The sequence below is a fragment of the Eleutherodactylus coqui genome, chromosome 8 (genome assembly GCF_035609145.1).
Source record: "Eleutherodactylus coqui strain aEleCoq1 chromosome 8, aEleCoq1.hap1, whole genome shotgun sequence".
Classification (NCBI taxonomy): domain Eukaryota; kingdom Metazoa; phylum Chordata; class Amphibia; order Anura; family Eleutherodactylidae; genus Eleutherodactylus; species Eleutherodactylus coqui.
The window spans coordinates 188,329,169-188,335,168 of NC_089844.1; positions in this window are offsets into that span (position 1 = coordinate 188,329,169).

The following is a 6,000-nucleotide window of genomic DNA, read 5'->3' on the forward strand; positions in this document are numbered from 1 at the left end:
ATCCATGGGATCTTTTAATTGTGCAGCGTTCTCAAAGGGCAGGCTCGTCCTCCTAGCTACTTTGGCCACTGGGACGTCCACCTTGGGTATCTCTTCCCAGCTTGCGCAAACTTCCTCCTCAAATGGGTACCTTCTTTTTACCCCTCTAGCGGAGAAGGAACCTGCGTCTGGTTTCTTCCACTCCTTTTGGATAATTTTAATGATGTTTTTGTGGACAGGGAAGGTATGTTTATGCCTCTCCCCTAGTCCCCCAAATATCTCATCCTGCAGGGTGCGTGGTTCTCTGGGCTCTTCCATTTTTAATGTAGCCCTGACTGACTTAAAGGGGTTGTCCCGCGCCGAAACGGGTTTTTTTTTTCAACCCCCACCCCGTTCGCCACGAGACAACCCCGATGCAGTGGTTAAAAAAGAACACCGGAGAGCGCTTACCTGAATCCCCGCGCTCCGGTGACTTCTTACTTACCTGATGAAGATGGCCGCGGGGATCTTCTCACTCAGTGGACCGCAGGGCTTGTGTGCGGTCCATTGCCGATTCCAGCCTCCTGATTGGCTGGAATCGGCACGTGACGGGGCGGAGCTACACGGAGCCGGCATCCAGCACGAGCAGCCCCATTGAAAAAAGAAGAAGACCGGGACTGCGCAAGCGCGGCTAATTTGGCCATTAGATGGCGAAAATTAGTCGGCTCCATGGAAACGAGGACGCTAGCAACGGAGCAGGTAAGTGAAAAACTTTTTATAACTTCTGTATGGCTCATAATTAATGCACAATGTACATTACAAAGTGCATTAATATGGCCATACAGAAGTGTATAGACCCACTTGCTGCCGCGGGACAACCCCTTTAACCCCTTGAGTGGCGGGTTTCCTACCACCCTGTCGTGCCCACCAGGGCAGGTTTTTTAAAATGGTCTAATCATTGAATTTCAACTAGTTTTGCAGTTGCGTCTCAAGAGCCATAACTTTTTCATTTTTCCATTGACATGGCCATATGAGGGCTTGTTTTTTGCGGGGCAAGTTGTGATTTTTTAAACAGGGGGGAGGAAAAAAAGAAATGGGGAAAAAAGAAAAAAAGGGGCCATGTCATTAAGGGGTTAAATAATGTATTAACTTCCTTCTCTGTGTCATTATGACGCACGGATACCACATGTGTGATTGTATTTTTGATTTTTTACAAAGTAAAGGGAGACAAGTGTTTTTTTTATTTTTTTAATAATTTTTTTACTTTTTTTTTTTTTAATTTTTTTTAAAATTTTTTTTTTTTTGTCCCTTTAGGGGACTTCCACAGGGACCCATCAGGACCCCTGATCACATTCCAGGGGTCCGATGGTGACAGCCCTTTACATGCTGCAGTGACAGCCCTTTACATGCTGCAGTCACATAGACTGCAGCATGTAAAGGGTTAACACAGCAGAGATCGCAGGTTTTCTCTGATCTCTGCTGTAAGAGCTGGTACCTAGGTGTCCTCTCACAGCCAAGCACCAAGCTCTCCCTGCCACAGAGACCATCCGCTTGCTTCTGACAAGCCGATGGTCTCTATGGCAACCTGTAAACAAAGCAGGACATTGCCGACATGTCGGCAATATCTTCTGCTGGTTTTTCAAAGCCCTTGCTTTGTTCTCTGTGGGTCTGTGCAGGCAGAGCACACTGTCACAGCTTGTGGCATTGTGCTCTGCAGCTCCCATAGTGATACATAGCCCGGAAATCTTCCGGGCAGTATCGCTATGAGCAGTGGAGCTCGTCACGGAACTTTTCCGGGCGTGCCACTCAAGGGGTTAATTAATTCTGTTAAGTCGTCCTGATGGAAAAAGGTATCTTTTGTAGTCATCATCTGAAGACTCCTCGGCCGCCTGTTCCTCTTGCTCCGATCCGATAGAACTCTCGGAGTCGGAAGGCTCGACAGGAACATATGCCTTTTTCTGGCGTTTCGCTGGCGGCGCCAGCTGTGACGTTAGGGCTGATCGAACCTCCTCCTTCACCAGTTTCCTAACGTCATCCAAGAATCCTCCCGATTCCTCTTTGACTAGCCTAGCTACGCATGCTTTGCATAGAGGCCTCTGGTACGTGGCTGGCAGTCTCGTCCCGCACTCCACACATTTTTTGGGTTTTGTTCTGGGGGGGGGGGGGGGGGGGGGGGGAATGTCTTTATCCCCCTAACAAACAAAGAGGGGAAAGTATTTTTTGCGGGTAAATATGCAATTTTTCCATATACAATACATTGGATTTTGCATTTTGTATTTTTTGCCGCACTGGCTACTTACGGCCACTGAGGCTGAGGTTTCAGCTATCTCTGGGGCTGGAGCACTCATTACTATACCGGTGGCTGCAGACACCCTGCGACCTGTAGTGCTGGTCCACCTTCTGGCTTCTCTCAGGTTCCTTTTTTTGAATTTTTGCGCGCCTGCGCAAAGTTCCGACCCCTCCATGCGGCTCCTGATGCGAGCGTGATGACGTCACCACGCTGGGCACGTGACACGACGCCCCGCCCCCCGCCGTCAAAGGGCTTCCTGGAGCGCCGCGCTGCCACTATACGAGGAGGAGGAGGGGGACTGAGTCTCCCGCTTTGTAGCCCCCATGGGCCGCCGCGGGAGGAACCTGGCCCGGGGGTTACCACCCCATGTGGCGTCCCGGGAGTCGTCTGGCTGGGAAGGGAGGACAGGCTGACCCACTGCCCTCCGATCCGCCCGTGAGTAGGCTTCCGGCTGGCTTCTCCACCAGCCCCACTCAGAGATCCTGCCTCCTGGCAGGACAGGAAGACACTGGGGAAAGTGGGGAAGGGGGGGGGGGAGCTTTTAACCTCTCAGTGTGTTCCTGTCCTATCAGGAGGAGGCAATCTCAATTGGTGCTGTCGTGGAGACGACTGGGGGAAAAAGGGACCGTGTCATTAAGGGGTTAAATAATGTACTAACTTCCTTCTCTGGGTCATTACGACCAGGGATACCACATGTGTAATTTTATTTTTTATTTTTCATAAAGTAAAGGGAGAAAGGTGTTTTTAATTTTATTTATTTTTTAAATAATTTTTAACTTTTTTTTTTAACTTTTTTTTTTTTGTCTCTTTAGGGGACTTCCACAGAGACCCATCAGGACTCCCTGATTACATTCTGGGGGGGGGGGGGGGGGGGGGGGCCATGGTGACAGCCCTTTACATGCTGCAGTCACATGCTGCAATTACAGAGCCCCAAGGTTCCCCACCCTTCCCCCATAATAGCATATACAACAAGAAGGTTTCCACTAAATATAACTACAGAGCCCCAAGGTCCCCCCGCCCCCCCAAACTACAGAGCCCCGAGGTCTCTCCCTATACAACAAATACAGAGCTACAAGGTCCACCCCTACTAAACAGCAACTACAGAGCCACAAGGTTTCCACTAAATGGTATTGATGTATTATGTCGTCACCGGTAGTAAGGGGTGGTGACATAATACACCTGTCAACTTCTGATTGGCTGGGGACAGAGGACTGCGGTGTGACTGGGAGCAGCGGCGGCAGAGGACAGCGCCGAGCCTGGGAAGCGACAGAGAGGACTGCGTCAAGCTGCACAGCTGCCAGAGGCGCCAGAGGACAGCGCAGAAGCTGTGACTGCCGGCCTCTGAAATACCCCAAGTGCCGTTACACACAGCACGAGGAGACAGTGGCCAAAGCGGGAGTGGCGCTGGTTGAGGGACAGCAGACCACAACTGTGAATTAGCGGGGCGCCACAGAGCACACCGCCGGCGGCAGACCGGCCCACAACGAGCACTGACTGATAGCTGCAGCATGGGGAAGTACTTTTGCCTGCCCTGCCTGGTTAGGGGTTAGTTTTTCTGTTTGGCTTCGCTTATTCGCTGTAAATGCTGTAACATGGCAGCATTTACAGCAAATAAGCTAAGCCTAAGGGGAAAACTAACCCCTTACCATAACCGGGCAGGGCAGGCAAAAATACTTCCACGCGCTCCTAGCACCTTAAAGCATTGAGCCAATCGGGAGCTAGGGGTGTGACAGGGGTGTTCCTACTGTCAAATCCCTGGCTTCCGGTGGCGACATAATACACCAGTACCATGAAATTGCAAATAAAGATCCACAAAGCCTGTCAAAATGTGGCATAATGCAATACTATGGTATTGCATTATACTGTAAGAGTGATCAAACAATCACAAGTTCAAATCCCCTTAAAAGGACTAAAAGAAAAAAAAACTTATTACTGCAAAAAGTAAAGGCTCTGTAGTGGCGGTTTGGGGTGGGAGTGTGTGGCTCTGTAGTTGCTATATTTAGTGGAAGCCTGGCTCTACTTGCTATTAAGCAACCTTTCACATGGGACATAATTAGTGCACATGGACTTTTTATACCTCTATAGGGCTTGAATAGTGCCATTAAAAAATACAACTCCCACAAAACAAAACAAGCCCTCATACAACGGCAGCAGAAAATTAGTTATGATTTATTGAAATCAAAAATCTGGGGGAGAAATGAGGTCTGTATCCTTGGCTTAATAATTCAGTTCTGGAAAACCCCACAGTATTGCAGATGTCTAATCACTGAGGATCCAACGGCTAAGACCCCCAGCGGTCTAGAGAGCAGCATCCCCCCTGAATGCCTCGTGGAATGGAGCAGTGGTGTACATGCGTGACTATCGCTTTTTTGCGCTCAGCAACCTCCATTCATCTTATAGAAGGGAGTGAAATGGTGCTTAAGCATGCGCACCGCTACTCCAGTCACAGTGCGTTCAGAGTGCGCTGTTCACTGGGGGTCCTGTGGAGAAGGGATATACTGTCTAGTGAGAAAACCCCTATAGCAGACCTGGAGACATAAAGATGGCCGCCCAGCTTCTCGGACCGCCTGCTGCACACTGCATTAGTCTAAGACATCACACCTGCAGAGTAACCAGTGCTGCCAAGTCCGATCAGAGCGTAGTGTAAGCGTATTTGCGAAGTGGGATTTGCCCATGCAAAATGCACTGTAAAGTACGCAAGATGTGCGCATTTGCATGCGCAAAAAAAAATAAAAAAACACGCACCAATGCCCTCAGCCATTTAAATGGCTGATAGCTTCATGAGTTCCAAATGTTCTCTCTATGCACAAATGCACGGGGAGATAGAAAAGGCTGCACATTTTTATTGCACAACCGCATTGTGCACGAGCGCCAAATACGTGCGTGTGAACGAACCCACTGGGGAGAGGATGGAGGGGGGGAAAAAAACAAAAAAAAACGATGGGTTCTATTTTCAGCATGTTGTGTGCACAAATATGGTTGTGCAACTCTGGCTTTAGGATGAGTACTGTGAACAGTATGCATCAGGCGAGCAGTGAAGTGGTTCAGCCGTTTTTGTTCCTTCAGGCCCCAAAGGGTGACAGCAGACTGTAGCCGGGCCAGCAGAAATCTTGTGTCGTCATCCAACCGTATCATTGGGGTCAATGGGGGTGAAGGGTGAGCAGCAAGGAGCAGCGACCACAAGCCGCACAGAGCAAAACCCCAACCCCCGGGGCCACGCGCCGCACAACCCCCGGGGACGCAGCCGCCGGGGCCACGCGCCGCACAACCCCCGGGGACGCAGCCGCCGGGGCCACGCGCCGCACAACCCCCGGGGACGCAGCTGTAGAGCTATGCACCGCACAACCTCCGTATTTCTGTTTCGGTGGTTTAGTTGAATAATATCACATAGCCCTTATCAGCTGACCATAAACTGTAGTTGTCTGGGCCATACCACACATCTGCTTGTATTGGTCAGTAATGTGATGGGCTCACCGTTTACCTCCAAAATGGCCGTTTCCCCCCCAACTTCCTAGACACATAATGCCCCACAAGCAGTTGTACTGACACCAGGCCGTCTCCTCATACACTGCTGCACATGATAAAGCAGTCTATGGCAAACACATCCATTTCCTATAGGTTTCACTCTAATAAGCCGAGCACGGAGCCCACTCATAGTCCGTGAAGCCTCTTGTCCGGCACCTCAGCTCGCAGCCGCCTTTCACGCTTCCCCCCTCAGTGCAGAGAGCTTACTGCGCGGGAAAGGAGCCGAT